The sequence below is a fragment of the Carettochelys insculpta genome, chromosome 4 (assembly GCF_033958435.1).
Source record: "Carettochelys insculpta isolate YL-2023 chromosome 4, ASM3395843v1, whole genome shotgun sequence".
NCBI classification, from domain to species: domain Eukaryota; kingdom Metazoa; phylum Chordata; order Testudines; family Carettochelyidae; genus Carettochelys; species Carettochelys insculpta.
The window spans coordinates 12,495,573-12,520,424 of NC_134140.1; the positions used below are offsets into that span (position 1 = coordinate 12,495,573).

General features: G+C 46.4%; 1 long non-coding RNA gene across 1 annotated transcript in view; it reads left to right on the forward strand.

The window, feature by feature from the left end:
* Positions 1-24,852, forward strand: part of LOC142012213 (uncharacterized) — a 30,715-nt gene that overhangs the window by 1,761 nt on the left and 4,102 nt on the right. Inside the window, exon 2 of the long non-coding RNA XR_012645286.1 lies at positions 8,321-8,447. This is a non-coding gene — a long non-coding RNA (uncharacterized LOC142012213). The remainder of the gene's footprint in view (positions 1-8,320; positions 8,448-24,852) is intronic.

The following is a 24,852-nucleotide window of genomic DNA, read 5'->3' on the forward strand; positions in this document are numbered from 1 at the left end:
AGTGGGACGACGACTGCTGGCTCAGGAACTTCAGAATGAGCCGGCAGACATCTATGGAGCTGTGCCAGTGGCTCACCCCCACACTCAGGCAATAGGACACCGCCATGCGGCGTGCCCTCACAGTGGAGAAACGGGTCGGCATCGCTGTCTGGAAGCTGGCCACTCCCGACAGCTACCGATCCGTGGGGCAGCAGTTTGGTGTCGGCAAGGCCACCGTCGGGGCTGTCCTCATGGAGGTAAGAGAACCCACGGGGGGAGGGCAGGGCAGGGGAGGGGGGCCCGGGCAGAGGAGGGCAGGGGAGGGGAGGGGAGGCCAGGGCAGGGCAGAGGAGGGGAGGGGAGGGCGGGGGAGGGCAGGGCAGGGCAGAGGAGGGCGGGGGAGGCCAGGGCAGGGCAGGGGAGGGCAGGGCAGGGCCACGCACACCCTGCTCACCCCTCATTGGTGCTGTCCCATGTGCTTTCTCTGCAGGTTGTGCGTGCCATCAACGTCATGCTCCTGCACAGGCTCGTGAGGCTGGGGGACCCAGATGCCACCATCGCGGCCTTTGCCACCCTGGGCTTCTGTCACAGTGGAGGACGATACCTGAATCGCAAGGGCTACCATTCTGTGGTCCTCCAGGCCTTGGTGGACAGCCGGGGACATTTCCCGGACATTTATGTGGGCTGGCCTGGCAGCACCCACGACGCCCGGGTTTTCCGGAACTCGGGCCTGTGCCGCCGGCTGGAGGCGGGGACCTACATCCCTCAGCGGGAGATCCCTCTGGGGGACACCACCATGCCCCTCTGCGTCATCGCAGATGCGGCCTACCCCCTCCGGCCATGGCTCATGCACCCCTACACGGGCCATCTCTCTGCTAGCCAGGAGCGCTTCAACCAGCTCCTGAACCACATGCGCCAGGTGGTGGAGCGCTCATTTGGCCGCCTGAAAGGACGCTGGAGATGTCTCCTGACCCGCCTGGATGCGGGCCCCAACAACATCCCCCTGATTTTGGGTGCCTGCTGCGCCCTGCACAATTTGGTGGAGAGCAAGGGGGAGGCCTTTTTCCAGGGCTGGGCTGTGGAGGCCGGCAGGGCCAACGTGCAGCCACCCACTGCCCCCAGTCGGCAGGTGGACCCCGAAGGGACCCGGGTCCAGGAGGCCCTGCGGGGCCACTTCGATGATGAGGCCGCGGGGTGAACTCTGCCCAGGCCCCCCTCTGCCCGCCCCTTCCTCCACCACACTCCTGCCCCAACGCCCACACCATGGAGCACCTAACCGCACCCCCCTCCCACTTTTCCTGGACAAATGACAGCACGCACTTGTGGCTGAACTTAAACTGATTTTTCTTTGAGAACTTTTTTTTTTAACTATAAATATATAAAACAAGAACAAACTATATACAACATGTGGAACCAAAGTAATATGTACAAATAAAACAATAGTAAGAAAAAAGTGTGCTCATTAATAAAAAGAAAACCAGGGAGGATAAAGGGGAGAACTATTTACATGGGGGGGACGGGGCAAAGGTGGGGGCACAAAATAATAAGTTCAAACTATATACAAGGGGGGGGGCACATCCCAGGCCCCTTGCCCCTCCAGTCTGGCACTGGGCGTGGGCGGCCAGGAGCCCCGCCGTGGCCACAGCCCTGTCCGGGGCTGGATGGGGGCGGGCCGGACCGGAAGATATGCCCGGCGAGTCTCAGCTGGCTCCAGGGTTCCCTCGGCGCTCCGGCCCTCGGCGGTGGGTGGCGGGGCAACGGCGGACGAGACGGCGACGGGCGGAGCAGCTGGTGGTGCGGCTGGTGGAGCAGGCACGTTGGGCACTGCGGAGGCCGGCGCAGCATGGGGGGCCAGGTAGTCCACCAGGCGGTTGAAAGTCTCCATGTAGGCCCCCCATGCCTCTTGGCACCAGGCCAGTGCCCGCTCCTGCAGCTGCAGGTGCTGCTCCGCGACCTCCAGCTGCCGACAGTGGATGGCCAGCAGCTGGGGGTCCGTCGCCGTTGGCTGGTGGTGGCGCGGGGTCCGCCGTCTAGCCCGCCGTGGGGCCGGTCGGTCCTCGGCCGAGGGGCTGGCCTGGAGCGATGGTCCTGGAGGGCTCTCCGGGACCACTGATGCCTCGCCGGCGCTCTCTTCCGGTCCTTCTGATGGTGCAGGTGCGGGACACAGGAGAGGAGGAGGGGAAGAAGAATGGAGACAGGCGTTAGTGTGGGCCCCGAGCTGTGGCCTTTGTCCCCCCAGCCCTGTGCTGCAGGTTCCCCATCCCCGTGCCCGGGAGATTCTGCTGTGATGGATGGGGTCCAGGGGTCCCCCTGCCCTGCACCCCGTCCCCTGGTGGGAGCGACTCTCACTTCACACCGCAGGGTCTGACAGCAGGAGAGGTTTCTTAGGCCACAGATGCCAAGTTTCTCCCAGGAGTGACAGCACCAGCTGTCGGAAGAGACAGTCCTTCCAACCCGTCCTGGGGAGAAGACCTCAAGGGGTGCCCCTCTGGGATGCAGCTTTCCCCCTCCTCAGGCTGGCTGCCTTCCAGCTCTCCCTTCCCCTAGCCTCTACCTGTGGCCCCCGCCCTCCCCCCCCAATTCCAAGCCAGCTCGGCTCCTCCCTCCTCTTTGTTCAGGGCAGAGGTGTCACCTGCCAGCTGTAGCCCCAGGATCATCCTTTGCCCCTGGGAGCTATTTGGCTCTTGTTGCTCATATCTAGCCTGAGTCTCCCTTTTGTACTCCCCCCACTCCATCACATGCTGCTGCTGCTGCTGCTGCAGGGTGTCCCACCCCCTCCTCCCGGGGGCCCCTCGAGGTTCCACTCCCCCCTGCCCTGGGGATGGGGCATGGCACTGTCGTGCGGGGTGGTGGGGGGGGCAGGGGCTGATGCACTGCTGTGAGGGCCATGGCCCTGCTGTCCTTGGGGCCATGGCCATGTGAGCATGTGGGGGGCCATGGACACATATCTATTACCCCCCGCCCCTCAAGCCCAGGGGTGTACACCAGAGGGGGGTACATACCTGTCGGTCCACTCCCACGGTCTGGAGATCCCCGGTGGGGGGAGGCCCTGCTGCTGCTCCGGGATAGCAGGAGGAGGATCTGCAGCCCGGATTCTGCAGAGGAGGATCCCCCCTCCTCCTCCTCCTCCTCCTCCTGCCGCGATGTCCCGGGGGTGGGCTCCGGGGGGGGCCCCCGGGGTGCGGGGCTTACCTCCGGGGTGTACTCCGGCTGCAGGGCCTGCTGGGGCTCGTCGGCTGAAGTATCAAGGGTGGCCGGAGGGGAGGAGGTGTGCCGGGGGCCCAGGATGTCCCTGAGCTCCCTGTAAAAGGGGCAAGTGACGGGGGCGGCCCCAGATCGGCTGGCCGCATCCCGGGCCAGGGAGTAACTCTGCCGCATCTCCTTCACCTTACTCCTGACGTGATCAGGAGTGCGGGCAGGGTGACCCCGGGCAGCCAGGCCATCGGCCAGCCGAGCGAACGCATCCGCGTTCCGCCTCTTGCTCCCCATTACCTGGAGCACCTCCTCGTCGCTCCAGAGCCCCAGCAGGTCCCGCAGCTCGGCCTCCGTCCAGGAGGGGCCCCGCTGCCGCTTGCCAGCCTGGCTGCCCGCCTGGCTGGGCTGGCTGCCCTGGCTCCCCTTGGGGGGGGTCCCCTGGGGGCGCTGGGGGGGCTGCCGGGCAGCCATCGCAGCTGGGTGGGTGGCTGTGCTGGCTGAGGAACGTGCAGGCTGGCCGCGTGTCTGGGCTGCCGCCTGCACGTTCCCTCAGCTTCCTGCACAGGAAGGGAGGGGGAGGGGACCTTTAAGGGGCCGCTCCATGCGGCCACCATTGAGCTGAGGGGCTGGAGAGAGCGTCTCTCAACCCCTCATCTGATGGCCGCCATGGAGGACCCCGCAATTTCGACGTTGCGGGACGCGCAACGACTACATGGTCCCTACTTCGACGTTGAACGTCGAAGTAGGGCGCTATTCCTATCCCCTCATGGGGTTAGTGACTTCGACATCTCGCCGCCTAACGTCGAAGTTAACTTCGAAATAGCGCCCGACGCGTGTAGCCGTGACGGGCGCTATTTCGAAGCTAGTGCCGCTACTTCGAAGTAGCGTGCACGTGTAGACACGGCTCTAATCTCCTTGCATAACATAGAGCACTGGCCCATGATAGCGTAGACTATGCCCAAGAAACAGAAGAGACTTCACATTGAAGCAGGGGAGTTCCACAGTCTGACAGAGTAAATGTTTAACTTGAAGCATCTATGTAGTCCCATTGACTCCAGTAGGACTTAATCTTGTTCTTCAAATTAAGGGCGTGCTTGAGTAGCCCCTCTGAAGTCAATAGCACTGATAACTAATGGCTTCCCAGGCTTCAGAGTTTCACCCTGCTTAACTCCGCATTTACTACACCATGCAGCAAGTGGGACATCACCAGTACAGATCGATCCTGGTGCTTCAGGAATGAAAAACTTAGGCTGCTGTCGTGTGAGCTAAACAGTACCATTCTATCAGCCAAGCCTACAGTAGGCTCCCTAATCTCTTCCTGTGGCCCAGCCACTACTAGAGAGGGGCAGGATGTCACACTGAGCATGTTACCCCCTGAAAGGAGAACTGAGATGCACAGGTGCATTGCCATATGAAACAACTGAAAGTTTTGTCTGCTGATTAAGCATGGCATGGTTCTCAAAGCTCTTTTGGGTATCCACTTTGATTAAAACATATTGGTTTATTTGTGTTTTCAGGGGTATTGCTCAAGTCAGCAAGAACACTCTTGGCAAAGGGTTTCCATTTGTTAGGCCTTCTGCAACCTTTATGTTTTCAAATTAACACTGTGGGTAGCTCTTTCTAGATTTACAACAGCATGCAGATTAAATAAAGCCAATCACTTTGCAAAATATCATTCTCCATAGTGAGAGGCTATCTGAACTGATGGCTTTCACATCTCATAAAATAGAGGGATTATTCCGCTAATCTGAAGTTTTTATAGCCCTGCAGGTTATGATGGCCAATAGAAACAAACATTTCCTGAAATACAGCAAAATATATTTTTTGGATTGAACCCCAGAAGAAGCTCTTTTTAAATGAAACAAAAAGTGGAAGATAGAAAGTAGGTGAGGGAAGATGTTGTGATGGACCAACTTTCATTGGTGGACAATGCAAGCTTTCAAGCTACAGAGAACTCTTTTTCAAGTCTGGGGAAGGAAATTAGCATGTGAACTAAGCACAAGTTGGGAAAGATTGTTAAACATACGGGGCCTGTGAAGGTGTGTTCACCCCATACTTATGCTGAAAGGTTTAACATTGATTGACAAGAAGGCTAATTAACCCAACAGGTCACAGCTGCATGAAATCAGGTGGTCAAGTAATCCCATGACTGAGGAAGCAATGAGATGGACTGAAGTTATAAGGATAAGAAAGTGGAAGCTTAGACAACTGTTGGGAAAGTCTCCTGTCACTCTTTGGGAAAGAGAAGTATCAGATAGGTGATCGTGTTAGTCTGTATCTGCAAAAACCACAAGAAGGCTTGTGGCACCTTATAGATTAATAAATGTATTGGAGCGCAAAGCTAGCTAGCTTGTTCTCCAGTACATCTGTTAGTCTATAAGGTGCCACAGGACTTCTTGTCATTTTTTAGGAAAAAGAGATGTGCTTTGGTGCCGGCAGACCATGAGCGGGTACACCAGGAAAGTAGGACAAAGCTGAGGTAAATTAGTAAGGCCTAGAAAGGAAGGGACCTTGACTGTTGGCTAGAAGTTCCTTAAACCAGAACCCAGAGCAGAGGGCTTGGGTTCCCCTGCCTGCCCTAGAGGTAGTGGCATTATGAAGCTGTGAATAGGTTTGTTGAAGGATACCTTGAAACCTTGAAAGGGGGAAATAAGTATATTGATAAAGCCAGAGAACTGAGTCACAAGAGTCACAAAGGGGCAGAAGCAGCAAGAAAGGCACTGTTGACCTCAGCAGAGAGATGGAGGATGGTGCGCAACTGCAGGAAGAGCTGTTGACCTCACAAGTTATCCCCCAGAGTGTAGAGGAGGAGGTGCTATCCTAATTTTGAGTGGTGCACCCTGTCAGCATTTGAAAGAGAATGCGGGCATGGCAGTCACTACTGATACCAGGAAGGCATGAGAAATTGTGAGACTATATGATCCAGCTGCCCCTGATATGAGGGAAGTGGGAAAAGCTGGAGAAGACATGACTGGGTGAAGGCCAAAGGGTCTAGAAAAGAATCAAGCTGTATATTTGGACAGTTCTGAAACTAATTATTTTAAAGAAGGTTTTTGAGTCTTGAAATTTGTTGACTTTCTTATAAAACATTTCAGTTTCAACTAGTCATCGTTTATGACCAAAAATATAACATAAAAAAATTTCCAATCAGCTTTACCATTTCCTCCATGTGACAAAGGGGTTAATAAACAAGCTCTTAACAGACCATGCCTATTTCTTTTCTTTACATTTAAAGAGTGATTTTGTCTTCTGCCACACATTTGGAAAGATCTAAGAGGAGGAGTTTAGTATAATGCAGCATGCTCACTTAGGCTGTGTCTACACGTGCCCCAAACTTCGAAATGGCCATGCAAATGGCCATTTCGAAGTTTACTAATGAAGCGCTGAAATGCATATTCAGTGCTTCATTAGCATGCGGGCGGCAGCGGCGCTTCAAAATTGATGCGCCTTGCAGCCGCGCGGCGCATCCAGACGGGGCTCCTTTTCGAAAGGGCCCCGCCTACTTCAAAGTCCCCTTATTCCCATGAGCTCATGGGAATAAGGGGACTTCGAAGTAGGTGGCATCCTTTCGAAAAGGAGCCCTGTCTGGACGCGACGCGCGGCGGCAAGACGCGTCAATTTCGAAGCGCCGCTGCCGCCCGCATGCTAATGAAGCACTGAATATGCATTTCAGCGCTTCATTAGTAAACTTGGAAATGGCCATTTGCATGGCCATTTCGAAGTTTGGGGCACATGTAGACACAGCCATTCAGTCCTAGCACAATGTATCCAATTTTATTAAAGCCCTCTTGCGCCAAGGATGAATTTGACTTTCACGGTTTTATTTTGAGTTCTAATATGCACAAATTCCCTAAAGTAAACAAAAATACTATTGCTCAAAGTATTAGAAATGAAGATTAATTATGTGATACATTTTTCGTCATCTCACTTTCATTTAAATCAGTATAATATGGTCAGGAGATGATTATAGAAGGAAAAAGTCTTTTAGAAGAGGGTTTCTGAACCAGGGATATGAGTACCCTTGGGGCTACACTGAGCTCTTCAGAGGGGTACAACAACTCATCTAGATATTTGCCTAGCTTTTAATCCGGCTACATAAAAAACACTATTGAAGCCAGCACAATCTAAAAGTTCCTTCAAACAATAACTAGTTTCTACTGCTTCATATGCCTTACTCTGAAATGTATCATTTATTTGATAACATGGTAGAAAGTCAGCACGTTTTCAGTAGTAATCGTCTGTGGCATTTTTGCATGTTTTTGTAAGTAGTTTTTTAAGTGTAACCTGGTGGTATGCAAAACAAAGCTGAATCCTGAAAAGTTTACAACGATAAGTCCTCCTGTAGTAATCTGGATAGGTTGAATGGCAGCTGTTTCAAGATCTCAAATTACCTTAGAACCATGTTTCTCAAATGGTGGTACGCCTACCTTTAGTGTACGCGGGAGAAGTCTGGGGGGTACTTATAATTTTAAAAGGGGGCACTTTATAAAAATAAGGCTAAAACACTATTACAGAAGATTGCAGCACAGTTTGTGTAAAGTCATAATTTAAAAAAATCCTATTAAAAAAGACATTTTTCCTTACGTGTGTCTGTGCACTGAAGCTAATTAGAACCCACAAACATTTCAGCGGGGTTTGGACTGCATGCACCAAATTTTTAAAATCTGGAGTACAGAAATGACAGATTTTAGAAGTAGGAAAGGATCCCCTTTTTCCCCTCAGTTATGTTAAAAGAGATTCTCCTCCATATCCAGTACAAGGGGCCCATGTTCTTGAAGCAGAAGGGAACCTCAGTTCTACGTCCTGTGTTTCTGTGAAGTTCAGAAAGACTCCTTAAGGGGTCATAGTGACTTCCAAAAAGTTCTGAGCTGGCCTGTGTATTTGTCACAATATATAACCTATGCGCTGTTCCTTTGAGAGAGTGGGGGGAACAAAGGATTTTCTTAGGTAATTTGTCTTTTCAAAGTTGAAAAGAAGTAAATAAAAGAGAAAATAAAAGTCGGTTGAATAGTTCTGATGATGCCTAGTTTTAATTTACAGAATATATTTATTTTGCTTGATTAAAATCAGCATTTCAGTACTTCAACACCACACAATAGGATGTTGTAATAGATGTGGAATAACTGTGACTGTCTCTACACTACAGAGAGTATCAGCGCTCTGAGATCGAACACCGGGGGTTGATTTAGCTGGCCTACTGAAGACCAGTCAAACTGCACACAGATGACTCTGCAGCTGACCCCTGTACTCTACCTTCAATGACTGGAGTAAAAGTAAGTAGATGGGAGTTTCTTCCATTAACCACCTGCAATGCTGACCCTCAGATAACTTGACTTGTTGCATATCATTCATGTAGATGGAGATGTGAACCTTCGGTCGACTTTCTGCAGTAGTGTAGACATAGGCTAAGTGACCAAGGGGTCTAGTCCACAGCCCAGGGAAGTCAGTGTCAATCTTTCCATTGAGTTTTGAATCAGCCTCTTAAAACTCAACAAGGATAGCTCTTCTGGACTGTCTCTGTAGAGAAGCAGGTTAAATTACATGTTGCTACACGATTTTGTTTATCTGCAAATCATTCACTGAGCATGATATACTGTATTAGCTGAAACCAGCAATTTCTTGTTGCTACTGTGATATAAGCTTTGGGGGCCACTCTTATCAAGGTAGCTTGGAAACCATTAGACTGCAGTGACCTGTTCATCAGAGTTTAGGGCTGCTGAATAAGGAGGAGGAGCAGATTCTCAGCTTGTGCAAATTGCCGTGACTGTACTGGAACTGTGACAATTTACCTGAGCTGAGAATCTGCCCCTGAGAGCTTACCTTAACCCTAAGCAATTGAATACTTTTCTTTCTACACATACACAAAATACAACTTCAATCATGCATGGAATTTCATGCAGAAACTCAGCTGAACCGCAGCCACACATGTGGCTCCCTGCAGAACTGCTTGCAGAATTTGGGCCAGCTGCATGGCCCATGTGTTTTCAATGACATGAAATGGCTTGGGGAGGAGGGGTTCTTTACAACTTCCAACAGTGTCTTTAAATGTTGAGGGGATCATTTTAATACAGTGTGGAAAATAACCATTTCCACATCGGTTTCCACATCCCAAATTTGGCTTAACTGGGATTTTTTTGTTATAGCTAAAGCCATAATTCTGCAAAGTGCTTAAGCACATGCTGAAATCTTAGTCACAATTAAACATATGCATAAGCACTTCAGTAAATCAGAACCTAGATATTGTTAGTTTGTCGATCGTACGGAACCCTTAGGCTGTGTCTACACGAGCTCCCAACTTTGAAGGGGGCATGGTAGGTAGGGTGTCAAGAGATTACTAATGAAGTGCTGCTGTGCATATGCAGCGCATCATTAAGTTAATTCTCCCCTGTGGCAACTTCGAAGCTGCAGACTTTGAAGTGCTGGCTTGCATGTAGCTGTGGCTAACCTGCGGGTACTTCTAAGTGCCCAGGCTACTTCCAAGTCACTTTACTCTTTGAAATCTTGAGGGATAGCTCAGTGGTTTAAGCATCAACCTGCTAGACCTGAGACTGTGACTTCAATCCTTGAGGGGGCCATTTAGGGATCTGGGACAAGCAGATTTTTTTTTTTTCAAAAAAGGGATGGTGTTTGGTCCTGCCAAGAGGGCAGGGGACTGGACTCAATGACCGCCCAAGGTCCCTTCCAATTCTATGAGATGTGTATCTCCTTACATTTTATTTATAATCTCCTAGGTCAGGGGTCTGCAACCAAAATAGCGAGAAGAACCATTTTTTTTCAAATTCAGTTACAAAATCAATACTTCAAGAGCCCGCAATGCATGTGACTACGAGACAGTCCTTAATAAATAACTCCAAAGTTTTGAACTCATTTTAGGATGAAGTCTGCCCCCCCGATGCCAGGATAAGATATTTTTTGCACAGAAGATCTAGGGCCCATCTACTCTTCATGCTTTTAAAAACATTTGTAGTATCAGGGCTCTAAACATAATTGTGTCTATAACCATGCTTACTACTCATGTAATAAGTGGCAGCAAATAGTGTTTCCCAAACACCAGAAGATTTAGGGAGCTAGCAGAGCTTATTTTCTTGGAGCTGCTTCAAATCATTAAGAGCTGTTCTGTGACAGGGTTATGGCTGCATAACCCTATGGCCAGTTCTCCTATTTAAGCCTTTTGGACACCAGAGACTGGCTCTCTGCCTTCTTAAATTGTCAGGGAGATTTCAGTGATCAATACTGGTCCCTAGACTGGTCATTGACATACACTGTCCTACAAAACAAGACAACACAGAGCTCATTGCCTTATGTACTCACAGTGATGCTCTGCATACATTTAACCAGTGGTTTTTTTTTTCTAGAAAAAAGGATGGTAGAACTCAACCCCCCCACCCCCAGCTGCCCCTCACCAGAACTCAGGCTCTGAACTGCCTCCTCCAGGCTTAACGCCCCCACACACTCCAATGTGCACCCCCTCTTGCCCCCAGGTGGCTTACCCTCCTTCAGCCCCAAATTGCCCCCAGGTTTCACCCCCCACGAACCCAGTCCTCACCCCATTCTAAATGAATGCCCTCCCCCTCCCCCACTGCCAGTCATACCCAGGCCCCTGATCTAACCCCAAACCCATCCCTTCTTCTAGAGCCAGGCACCCCCAGCCCTCCCTCTAACCCAAAAGGAGGGAGCTAGTGTAGACTCGGCCAAGGACTAGCACCCATTTCAAAATAACTATTTCAATAGATGGGCTGTGTAGACAGGGAATACAGCTTAATTTGAAATCAGCCCTAGTGCATCCAATGGCTCTATTTTGAAATAAGCTCTGTTGTATGTAGATGCTCTATTTTGCAGTAGTTGAGTGCTACTTCAAAATGCATTTTGTGTCTGCCAGTGTTATTTTGAAATAAACTATTCTGGAATAACTCTTCCAGAATAGCTTATTTCGGAATCACACTGCTGTGTAGACATACCCAGGGGCCGTCTTACATTAACCCTTGCCTTTCAGAAAGGGCATGCTAATGAGCCACGTCACATATGCTAATGAGACACTTCCATGAATATGCAGTGTCTCATTAGCATAATGGCAGCCATGCAAGTTTCAAAAGTGCCACTTTCGAAAAGCACGCGCCCTGTGTAGACAGGTTTTGGGAAGAAGGGGTTTTCAACATCCGGGGATCCTTTCAAACGACCCCTGTCTACATGAGCGGTGTGCATTTCAAAACCAGCACTCTCAAAATGCACACGTCAGCCATTATGTTAATGAGGTGCTGCATATTCATGGCAGCACCTCATTAGTGTCTGCAAAGTGGCTCATTAGCATGCCCCTTCTGAAAGGCAGGGGTTAGTGTTGCTATGGCCAGGGGGTGTAAGTTACATCAGTTCCATTGTTTCTAATTTCTTGCAACCTCGGCATCACTCTTCATTTGAAAGTTAGAGAAAGAACCGTGTTTTTATATGTTTTAAGACAAAAACCTATATGACAGAGCTGGTTGAAAAGAGTCATCTTTCAGCATGACAGTGTAATAGGGTTTCTTCATCTCGAACAAACAGCTTCTGCTGTAGAATTGTGAATTCATAATAGCTCTTATGTACAAGTATATAGGCTTCTCAGTTCTGTGCGTCACTACTGCAGGAGCAATGGATCTTCCAGGGCCAGGATCCAGAAAGTAGCTTGTGGATGCAATTGTCCAATAAACATGATGCATTCATTTCCTTGAGATACTTTTCTGATATCTTAATAAATTTCTATAACTGTTTCAAAGCAAATTGGATGACCAACATATATATGTTGCAAGTTGGGGATATATATATAGAAAGAGAGGAAGTGCCCAACTTAAAACTGGGTTGTGTTCCAAATATTAATTTGTAAGTCAGCTGTTTGGAACTGAATGCATTTTCGTTTTGAAACAATACAATGAATGGTAGTTAGGTTCCCAGTCTAGCTCACAAAACCCATAATGTAGCTGTAATACTGTGTCTTTGTAATAAAAAATTATAGAAATGGATTTTTAGTTAACCTTGAACGCATGGAGAAAGGCAGATTTAATTTTGTAAGGATGAGGAGGTAGGTGGAGATTCTGAAGGGGACTTCTGAGCCTCATTTGGCCACCACCCCAACCTGCCAGGGGCTCTGTACCAGCTCCTGTGGCCAGCCCCTTCCCCCGTTCTACCCCCGCAACCACCACCACCAGCTTCTGTGGGCATAAGGGCACCAATCTACTGGTATTGAGTTGGGTCCCATAAATCCTAAAGATGTTCCTACCTGAGGTTGCAGGTTAGCTTTTGTTTGTATGTGTGGATGTTGGAACCTGAAGAGTGCCTGTGTGTGTGTCTGTATAATTTTTTAAAGGAAATTCCCCTTCCCCTCATTGGTGGGTCTGCCAAGGCACCTGATATTATAGGAAAGCAGTGCTTGGAAACGTTCCTAAAATGCTGCTTGGTTGTTGGCTGTTGGTTGGGTTTTTGGTTTTGATTGTTTGTTTCAAAACTTCCTGTCAGGCTTGGCACTGCCCAAAAGACTGTGAAATCTGAAGAGACTCTGAAGAGGCATTTAACTGGTCACTCTACGTGTTCCATGAAAAAATAGAATCAAGAAAAAAACAGCAAGGCTTGCTTCTGCATATGCTGCTTTTGGAGGAAGGGGCAGGGTAATGAGCATCCCAGAAAATGCTAATTAGACACGTGTAAATTTCCTATGTCTCATTAGCATATGGCCATGTGATTCTGAGTCTGGATGACGCTCGTCTGGACTCCAAAATAGCTGTGTAGACATGTGGCCCAAGGGAATCCCTTGGAAAGACACCCTTCTTCTGGAAGCCTACTTCCAGAGGGAGGGTTTCCTTCTGGGGGATCCCTGCAGGCCATCTGTCTACATGGCTATTTTGGAGTCTGGAAGAGCTTCTTCTGGACTCCGAATACCATGGCCATATGCTAATGAGGAACAGGAAATTTACATCTGTGCCTCATTAGCATCTTCTGGGCTGTTCATTACCATGACTCTTCCGGAGGAAGGGACAATATAGAGAAGAGGCCTAAAAGTCAACCAACTATGAAAAGTATAAGAGGGGTAGCTGTGTTAGTCTGTATCTGCAAGAACAATGGGAAGTCCTGTGGCAAAGTGGGTCTTTGCCCACAAAAGCTTGTGCTCCAAAATATCTGTTAGTCTATAAGGTACCACAGGACTTCTTGTTGTTCCAACAATGAAACAAAATTACTCGCTGGCATAGGCAATTTATTTATGGTACAACAAACAGACAAGTGAAACTAAGATTTCCTGCAGTGATACAATATGTAACTGACAGCCACAATATACAGTTTATCAACAGAAGGTTGCGAATTTTCCGCCATCTTTTATCCTCTTGAAAGTATCCAAAACAGAGTTTTGCTGTAAACTACTGTGTTTCCCTCTGAGATTCTCAAAGACCAAAAGTTTTGAGTACTGCGGTTTTAAGGCTGTAATACAAAAATGTTACATTTCTGCCATTTACCCCTTTGTTATTATACTCTGACTTGTCATGCAGATTGTGCCCATTTGTGATATTCTGATGGATTTTGTCAAAAGAAGACTTGTCTCACATGTACAGCTCCCAAACACTGTGATGTGATTTACTTCTGCGATCTTTTCCATTGAAATACTTCAGTAAAAGATGGCTGGCCTATGGACTCTGCATGGCAGGATATTTCAGTATAGTGTGTGTGTTAAATGATACATTAGGTCCTTGATCCTGTGAAGAATTATGCACATGATTAATTTTACATACTTAGGAGCTGTCTTCTTGACTGTGGTGGGAGTTTGCAAAGCTTAGCCTGTGCTAAAAGTATTGCCAGAATCATGGCAAAAGTAGTAACCTTAAATTATAGCACAAATGCTACATTTGTAGATAATGCCCATGCACATTTTCACATCTATACTTTGATTTGTTTTCAAAAGTGGGGAGTATCTACCGCTCCTGTAAACATCAAGTAGGGTGAAAGCCTGGGTCAACTAAATGAATGGGAGTTTTGCCATTGACTTCAACTGGGTCAGGATTTCAGCCTTAGCCTATGTCTACATTACACCTCCCTTTCAGAAGGGGCATGTAAACACAGAAATTTGAAAATGCTAATGTGGGACTGATATGAATATTCAGTGCCTCATTTGCATAATGGAACCCACACACTGTGTCAGAAGTGCTTTCAAAATGCAAACTAGCTGTGTAGACAGGGTTCCTTCAAAAGGAACTGTCCCTGTGGACTGAGAGCAGGTGACAGAGACAGGGCTGTGGCTTTCCAGGAGGAAGCAACATTTTTGCAGTGATTGGAGCCCTCCTGTCACAATGGCTTAACTCTTCTAATTTGCCACAGCAGGCAACAGGGAGTCACAAAGATGCAATGCACAGCCATAAGCAGCACAGCTAACCAATCCACAGCTGAGGCAACTGTGCTTTACCCAAAGATGGCGTGATGCCACAATGCCATGAAACTAGACTGTTGGATCTCTCACACGATAGGTATTCGCTATGCTTGAAACTAGTTCTTCCCACCGAGCATATTCCCTGGAGGTCATATTGAGGTTCTTTCTGGCAATTGTCTAATTGTGGTACGCTGAGGTGCTGCCTTGATGAATTAAACATGTTTTAACAGGGCTAGATGTAGGCTTGCAGCTTAGGGAGCATATTGTGTAGTGACCCTTATCACCAGCTCCGTTGCCCACCAGGTTTTTCATGAAAGAGACCTGCATGAGACTTCTAGCAAAAGAAGGTGCTAACTGTCTCATAAAGAAGCTGTCCCTAAAAGACCTGCCATGTCAGAGGCCTTGCTTCCCAACAACTGTACTGCTTAAGCTCCAAGCATTCCTGGTATTGATGACTCCAATACAGTCAAACCTTCAGGTATTTCTAATCCTCCCAGTAACTAAAACCTGGTACCAAAGTCTTCCTCATAATCACCCAAGTATGACTGAGGTGCTACGGAATCTAAAACTCTGCAGTCAGGAAGACTTTCCTCTCACTGTCTACAATACCCAAGTTGACAACACAATCCACTCAGCCATCCCATCCCACATGATGCCTGGTACTGCCAACTTCTACTGACAAGCCCCTCCAGGCTTCTGGACAAATTCACATGGTACCAAGGAAATTCAGGCTCTCCAGGGACTACAGACCACTGAACTCTGTATCATCAAACACATCTCCCTACTCTAAGACTATGCCTAGACTGCTGAGAAATGTTGGCAAAAGATAGGCAAATTGTGCTACGCATTTGCACACCTTTTGCCAACAATTCTGTCAGGAGAGGTTTTTTCCAACATTTGGCCTCTCCACATGGGGAGAAATGTCAGAAAGAAACCTTCTGTCAAGACATCTCTTCTTCCTCGTTGAACGAAGTGTACAAGGATGCTGACAGAATGCTCCCAACCAGCAGATCTTTTCTGAGAGATCTGCAGTCTGGATGCACACTTTGTAGGCATAACTTCTGTCAACAGTTTTGTCAATAGACGCCTGCAGTCTAGACATAGCCGTAGTGAATGACAGTGGCCTACTTCCCTGAAGCCCTCTCTGCTTCCGATTTCTCAGTATAAGCCCCTCTTGTTCCTACACAGGTGAGCTTATTAGCACTATTCTGCCAGAGCTAATTCTCCCAGGCTTCAGGCTAACTGGCTGATTGGGACCACTCCGTCCAATTTAGCTCTTTCACAGCAAGTGTAGGGAAATACACCACTTTACAGCCAAATACTTGCAAGCTTTTTCCATTGGCAAGGGCTGTCTGGATTTCTCATGGATTTGAATCATGTCCTTCCCCCAGAAGTTGAATGGGTAAGACATTTGGTCTAATACATTGGACTTGATTACCTTGATTACACAGCCACCCGAACCACTACTGCTGCTGTTGCTCTGCCTTTCAGATTGGCTAGATACTTCTTCAGAGTGGGAGTTCATAAAGACTCAGAAATGCAGTTAACAAAATTTCAAGGACCATCTGATCAGATGTAAGATCACAGGCTAGTGCTATATTACTGAAGTAAGGAGCAAAAAAAGTTTGGCCAAGGTCCCACGTGATTTAAATTATTTGGCATTGCTGATTTTCCAAACTGCACTCTAACCTATAATGTACCTGAAGGCTCAGATCATCTTATCCTGTCCTGTTCCATTGGCTCCACTTGCCAGTTCATGCAATGGGGAAAGTGCAAAAAAGAGCCTTGCTTTCACTCGGTAGCGCTGTTAGCAAAGTCAGCCTCACATCACCTCAACAGATGTTTTGCTGAGATGATTAGGTGAATTCCCATCACATTTTTCAGCTGATGGCATTGTATTTCAGCTTCATTAAATGAAGTTTAAGTAGCGCAAGAAAAGCCATTCCTAGGCTATTTCATGCTCCATATAACCTTCAGTGTGCTGGGTTTTTTTTTCCCCACCAATATTGAGGAGAGAGGAGAAGAAAGGAGACTGTTGTTTTGGCATGTAGCTGGAGAGGTGCTCTACAGGCTGTCTGGTTACAGATAGCCATGTTAATAATTCGGCTGAAAGGGGAAGATACACCTAGGACTGAATCAATAAATGAACAGAACAGAGCAGTAGCTCCAAAGCCAAAGAATAGCTTTTTTACAGCACAGTGGGAGCTAGTAAGGTCGTAGTAGGTAAGGTAATCCAAAATGCAGAAGTAAGGAAGGAAGGAAATTATATAAAAAAAAAAATCACTGCATGGGGACTTCCTGCAGTTAGTTATTGTACTATTACCTTGGTAACATGTAGGCCCGTCAACAGCAATTTCAGGCCCAGGACAGATCAGTCCGTAGACCTCCAGGCATGTACAAGCCACAACTGTGCTCATGCAGTTCACCCGGTATTTGAACAGTGCTACAAAGGGTGGCTGGTGCCCAGTGAGCTGCCAGCTGTGCTTCTGGGTGCATTCTTCTGGCATAGCCAGAGTTTCCACATGCCTACCCAAGAGAATTGCCAGCTGTCTAATCATGCTAACCCAAGGACCCATCCTGAACCCCTGCCACACCGATTCCCTGAGATTATATTCATTTTCTGCCCTTTCTCTGAGGCTCCACCTCCACTCACTGCATCCCTCCCTCCACCTTTCACTCTCCCCAGCCCTTACTCACTTTCATCAGAGTGGGGCCAGGGGTTGAGATGTGAAAGGTGGGGCAGGGGACTAGGTTTTGGGAGGGAGTTTGGATGCATGAAGGGGTGTAGAGTTTGGGTTCTGGATGGGAGTTTGGGTGCAGTTTCTAGGTTGCGAAAAGGGGTGGTGTTCAAGAGGCTGTCAGTATTTTCCTGCAGCTGACAAGCGACCGAAAGCGACCACAAAATCCATCTAGCAAAGTCTTTTAGGCAAGGGTAGGGTTGGGAGTCTGCAATGAGAACTGCAGAGTTGGCAGTCAGGGTGGGGCAGTGCACAGAGTCTAGGAGACCTGGGTGATTTTAAAAAGCCAGGAGGCTCTTGGCTTCCACCACCACTACTACAGAAGCAGTAATCACCAGGGGACCACAGACCCTACAGACCTGGTTACGTGTGTCATCCTTTGGTGCTGAGTAAAACGAAAGGACAGAAGTTGCCTTAACTTTAAGGGATGTGCACAAAACAGGAGTCCGGTACCATCAGGAAAACTAGATCCACTTCTCCTGCTGCCCATAAAAAATGGACACCCAAAGAATAAAGACACATTTGTCCCTCCTCAGAGCCACAGTGCCCTTCCTCCTTGGGTTCCAAGGAACATGTCCAGGATCAAAATGAGCTTATAATTATAAACATCCCTTCATCACACACACATCCCACAGTTCCTGGAAGTCCCTGCCTTCCACTAGCCTTTATAGCAAACCCTGAATATTCAACAAAATCAGGCTATTTTACATAGGTAGAGGAGTAATTTTTTGAGCCAAGGGTCCTGTATAGAAAATGTCCCCCACACACAATTCTTACCCAACACCAATGGCATTTAATTATCTTACCTCAAAAGATGGGAAAGAGATTTGTGGATAAGCTTCTGTCTGAGGGGCTCTGCTGCAGGTTTCCTTGTACTCTCTGAGAAGTCCTTTCATCTCTTAATTCCCCAGTTCCTGGTTTCCAAACCAAGGGTGGTGCTACTTCTTCCTCCTGCCTCTTTTTCCATCTTGTCACTTTAGCTGGTAAGCTCTTTGAGGGATGTCCTGTGTCTCAGGGCTTGTCTACACTTACTCCCCTGCAGTGGTATTGTTGTACCACTGTAGTGCACAGCAGGCCTGGCCTTAGGGCAAGGCAAGCAAGGCAGTTGCCTTAGGCCCCATAGCTTCAGGAACCTGTACTCTGGCCTGATTGCCTGTGTGCTGCTTTGCGTCCCACCTACTGGCCAGGCCCCACTGTCAGCATACGTCCTTGAGCCCCACAAACTCTTTGGCCAAGTCTGGTGCTCAATGCCTAGTGAAGGCTCTCCTTACATTGACAAGAGAGTTGGTCATGTCGATGTCAGTACACCACCTCTCAGAGATGTAGTAGATCTGTTAGTGGGAGAAGCCCTGCTCTGGACATAGCACTGTCTACACCAGTGGTTTCCAGCCTGGGGCCTGCGGACCCCTGGGAGTCCATGAGGGTATTGCAGGAGGTCCATGAAAAAAAGGTAAATAAAAATGATCATAGAAAATAGAATTTTCTTTGAGGGTCTGTGAATGGTTTGGGAAGGGTGAATGGGGGTCTGCGAATGGTTTGGGAGGGGTAAATAGATGTCTGCACTAGTGAAAATATTGGGAACCACTGGTTTACACCACAGATTTGGACAGAGTAACTATGTCGCTTGAGGGTGTGAATACTCCTGAACAACATGGCTATATTGACATTAGTTTTTAGTGTGGAACAGAGCTCACTATCTCTATGCTCAGTGCCGAGCACATTTGGGACAGTAGGATGTATACTGTAAAACAATAAAAATGACAATTATGGTTGGGTGGCATGGAGAGAAAAGTGACGGATGTGACAATGAGCAAATGGAATAACAATAATATAAAATAATAAGACCTGGGAAATTCAGAAATTCATTTTCTATGTTGTTATATTTTCTTATTTCATATGGAAAGAAACAGCCAATATCCTTAGAGAGTTACATTCCAACTACATTGAAAATAACTTTTTATTGAAAAAGAAATGATTATAATGATGTACACATTTTTCAAAACGTTTAGGGACAGCATCCTAGGAGTATCAGTGGGACAGGCTGAATACTCTAGCAGGATATGTCTATCTATAATCTCAGAATGATTCTCAGAAATATCTAGGGGTAAAAAAGTGTCCATATCTGTCTGATATCTAGGACTCCCCCCACCATATCCAAAAATCGGGGGGCGGGGGAGAACAAAAAAAGTAGTCTGGAGAAGTCTAATACAAAACTGACCTATTCATTCATGAGGGAGTTGTGAAACAGAGTTAAGCCAACCTCTGAGACCTAGGGTGACTATCCATCCCGTTTTGGGCAGGACAGCCCCATATGTCGGGCATCATCCCAGTGGCAAAATAAATTGGGACAAAGGAGCTAATTGTCCCACGTTCCACTTTTTTACTAGCACAGGTGTCTAGCAGGGTAGCAGCCTAGTTCCTGGTTCCCCAAGTCATGGGGCAGCCATGAGCTGCAGCTGCCTTCCCATCAAGGTGGCAGCCCCCACAGGGCAGCCACTGGCTGACTCCCAGGCAGGGTGACCATTTGTACCATTTTGGTCGGGACAGCGTCATTCCCCCATGCCCTGTATTTGGCTGGGAGAGGTATGGTCTCCTGACTGATACCATCACACAGCACAGAATGACATACTTGACCCGATCATGAGCTGTGGTTCCCAGAACTGACACCTCCTAGGCTATGTCTACACCAGGCAAAGTAAGTTGACCGAGGATACACAATTCTAGCCATAGTAACTGTGAAGGTATAATAGACATATCTACACTTGGCTAACTTGACCATCTCTGCTGGGAAGGCTGACTGGGGAGTTTCTCCCCTCGACCTCCCTTATTCCTCATGCCTCTTGAGGAGTACAGGTGTCAACTCTGACCCCTGAGAGGTTAATTTCTCCTGTCCACACTAGATGAGTGAAATCAAAATTGAGCTGGTCAATCTTCTGGGGTAGTGTAGATGTAGCCCTAGAGAATTTAATTCCAGAAATTGATTGGAAAACCTCTCAGGAGTGGCCACCAGTTCAATGAGTGCTCTCAGCTAGAAATCATTTGGAAGCCTCACTTTAAACACCTGAGAGTCCAGCTCACCCTCAGTCCAACCTACTGAGTCTATTTTGTTATTAATTTCCCTCTGCCCACAAAGCAACGTGTAGGGCAATGGAGTCTATCATAGTTATGAGTTTCCCTTTACGATGAGATATTCCACTGTGACTAGAGTATACGGGAAGCGTGCTTTGCAGTGAAAGCTGTCCACTGATTTGGTACAGTGTACTCTGTGTTCACATTCATTTCAGACAGCGAGTATTCACAACCGCAATACATAATTCATTCAGTATCATCCAGCTACCACCACACTTGAGCTGTCTGCTCTAATATGCTCCTCTACGATATGAATCTATCCATTTCAAACTCTCAGCTTTCATTATGACTGCTTCTCCCATGTCAATATGTGTCAGACAAGAAACTCTGACCCTTGATTTTGTACTGTCTTAACTGGGACCATTCATCTTTTCTCCAGCCAACACTTCCCTTCCTTCTGCACTAAGTCATTTCTTTTGATGTTTATATCATTAATATTGCAGCCTTTTATAAACTGGCATCCAACTGCCCTTTGATTAACAACATCACTGGGATTCTGTGAGGGATTGAGAGGTGGGCCTGGAGGTGCAAAGGCTAAACAAGGCCTTTTTAGCCCCTTAGCCCCTCCCCGTTTCACCTGCAGCCGGTGCCAGGCCTTGAGGGAAAATAAAAGGAGGGAATCTGGCTCAGTTTGGGGCTGACCAGTGTAAAGAAAAGAGCTGTTTCTGCTCTCTAAAGGACCTGAGACAGAGATGCCCACTGGGTGGCCTCAGGAAGATGCAAGTCTCCAAACTGTCCCACAGACACCAAGAGAGACAACCACAAGGAAACCCCACTAAGGAGAGGGAAGCTGGACTCTTAGGGCCATCCCCCAAACTGAAGGAACAGAATTTGGTAAGCTTCTGGAAGCCGTAACCCTAGGCTCTCAGTTAACACTGGGACCTAACCAGTAGGCCACCCTGCTGCCCAGGGGTCCCAGCTACGTTTTCTCTGACATAATTCAGTCAATGCACTTCCTTATGCTCGGTTCCCAGCATTCTTGCATTTAGTTACCCTTTATCAGAGTGCTTTACAAATGGATTTATGACTTTGTGTTCTAAGTCTTAGCAAATCCCTGTTTTAAGTAACAGTGTAAAAAGAGATTTAAATTCCCGCCCACCCATCAAGTTACAAAGTATAGGAGGGAAAGAGTAGGCAATTAATAATGAAGCAGAAAAATCACTTACTAGCTCTGCACAGTTTTATCCTTGGAGCAGGGAATGTGTGTATCACAATAGCAGGAAGTTCCTAGTATCCATGAAATATTTGTTACAATCATTTATGCACTTTAACTAACAAACAACTGAAATGACAATATGGCCTCATGTGCATTGAAACAATGAACCACAGCTACACAGTTTCGCTTGGCCAAGTCACCAGCAGAATTCTGCTGGATATACAACAAAAAACAAGAGTGACCTTGTATGACCCCTTCTGCTTTCTCAATCAGGGTTTATCAACATTACCCTGGAAGATCAACCTGCTCAGGGTTAGTCTTCTGGGGTTTGATTTCACTTGTCTAGTCTGGATGCATGAAATTGAGCTCTCAGGGGTCACAGCTGACTTCTGTACTCCTCACAAGATGCAAAGAGTAAAGGAAGTTGAACTCTCCCATCAACTTTCCCCTGTATAAATAGACAACGTAGCCGAGCACAGATATGTTGATTTTAGCTATCTAATTGATGTTCTAATAGCATATCTACGGTTGATTTTCTTGGTCTAGTATAGACACAACCTCAGCCTATGAAAACTGAAATTGCAGAACTCTGTTAGATCATCACATACCTTGAAATTTATTGTGGCTTCTAGTCTAATCTAGTTTTAAAGGAGCAGGATTTCCCTCCCTGGCAAGGTAATTCCATATACTGATTGATCTATCTGTAAGGCACCTAACACATTCCTCGTTGTTTATATTATTATAAACCTACAAGCCTCAGGCCTGAACTAGCACCCTCCTGTGATAGGTGTTGTACAAACTAAACAAAAGGATGATTTCCATCCCTTCTTAATTTCATTTAATTTCCTTTCTTTATACTAAGTTATACCTTTAAGGCCTCACTTAATCATTTCTGTCACACTCTTCACAACCACAAACATTGATATTATTTTAACTTCTCTAAAAATATTTCTCATAGTTTATTGGATTATTTTTTAATTAATTAATTTTATTTGAAATGTTTTCACCAGCTTCTAGCTACAGGTTGAATCTCGCTAATCCATCACCCTCAGGCTGAGAGAATTTGCTGGACCATGGGAAGTGAATATTGTCTAGCTGCATTATCAACACTGCTTATGGGGATCTTAGAAGACATTTAGGGGTAAATTACGGGAAATAACAGCACAGAACACTGACAGCCAGGACTGCCTGCTGGAAACAAACTTATGGAACCACGGGAAACTTAACCACACCTATGATAAGTGGTTGTCCAGTGAACTAAAAATCATGCCAGATTATGGAGGTTGCCTGATGAAAGAATTCCAGATTAGAGAGGTTCAACCTATAATAAAATAGAAACAACAGTTGCATAAGTTATTTTCTTTTCATTAACATTTCTTGCACTTTTAAATTATTTATGTAAAAAGGAGATGAAAAAATATTGAAAAATCAAAATGGTAATTTTTCTGCCAGTTTTAGTTATATCCCATCTCCATTTTCCCCCACACAAACACAGGTATATTTAATTATTATGCTGATTTTCACCAGCTGAGTACAGCACACTTTGTAAGAGTGACTTTTTAAAGTTGATCATTGTATTTAGTTCTCTGTTCATGACTCTATCCCCTTGCCTCTGAATAGGTAGTAACACTCTAAAACTGCTCTAGAGATGACACTGTGCTGCTCCATGTCTAATGTATTGCAGAGATTTTTAGATCAAATGTGCTCATTTTATGAATAAATAATGTCCCTCTACTATCAGCCCAGTGTAGGCACTGAATGTCAAGCCATGTTCTTACACTTGCATACATTCATAGCTTCTCAGGCCAGAGACTGCCCTTTTGATTCTCCTCTATACTCCTATATAATACAAGCCATATAATTTTAACAACATAATTCTTTTGAATTAATCCTTTTAAAAAAACCTAGTCATGAATTAAAATATTCAGAAATACATATTTCATCAGATACTACATGTCAAATGCCATCCTCATTTACACTCGGATAACCATCAGTGTTGCCTCTAATTTCCCCCCCATGTGTGGCATAAATTTTGTTACGTACACTGAGGAATGTTCGGCTGTGCACCAACAGAAACATGTGCTGCTGGCCATAGGCATCTGGGAAGCACCTGAATCTCTCCTGAGCAGCTGCCTAAATACTCACCTTATGGGGAAGAGTAGTAACCATGCTGTCTACCCCAGAAAGGACCAGGGATAACAGTAGGCAGAATCTAGTCAGGGAATTTAAACATACCTGTTCTGCTGATGCTGCGTGGGAAGGAAAATGAATCAGCTCATACTCATGCTGTGCTGGCTGTGCAAATCTGACAGGAGGGGGAAAAGGTAAAACTTATGTCTGTCACAAAAGCAAACAGATCAAAAAATATTTCTCGGGTCTCTAGCATCTGTCAGTGTACCTCTGCTTATCATGCTTCAGTGGATTTATGTGTAGAGTTTCATGTCTGCAGAGACCAGAATTCTTACTTGCATTCGAAATATTGTCTGAAGACTAGAACTCCGTGGAACATTTATGCTGAAACATGGTATCATCTCTGTCTTCTCTACAACATGAAACCTTTGTTCAGGTTTGCTGGACAGCAGACCAGAACCATGCTGTTCTGTTTTTTTTGTTTGTTTGTTTTTTTGTTGTTTTGTGTTTTCTTTTCAGACACAGCTTAATTGGTAAACAAAATGCAACTGAATCCTGAGGGTAGTTAGTGGGTGGATCCAATCACCAAGGGATGTGGTGAATTCTTTATTATCAATTCTGAATTCTTTATCAATACTTTTCTGGAAGACATGATCTCACTCAACTACACGCTGTTACTTGTAATGCAGAAACCACCTGGTGTTACTCTGGATGTCAGATGAGATTATTACAATGGTCTCTTCTTCCTTAAAATCTAGAAAGATTTTCACAGATCAGTTTCCAGTTATGAGAGGGCTATTTGATAAACTATCCTAGATTTCCGGTTTTGATATGAGACAAAGCACTATATTTTCATGAATACAGCCAGATACATTTTAGGACAGATTCAGTGCTGTTACTAAAATCTTAGGACTTGATTCACCAATAATGTTAGACAGTAGAATTATATTGGGATAAAACTGGAAGAACACAGTGGGGAATTAAACTCCATCAAGGTTTAAAACTTAGGTTGTCTCCACCACCTTGTGATACACATTCAGCTTGTCAGAGAGTCTTGAAACCCCCTTAAACCATGAAGAAAACCCAGCCAAAGCCAAGGGATTAGCCCTGTACCAAGCAAATTTAGCTGATCACTAACCTGAACC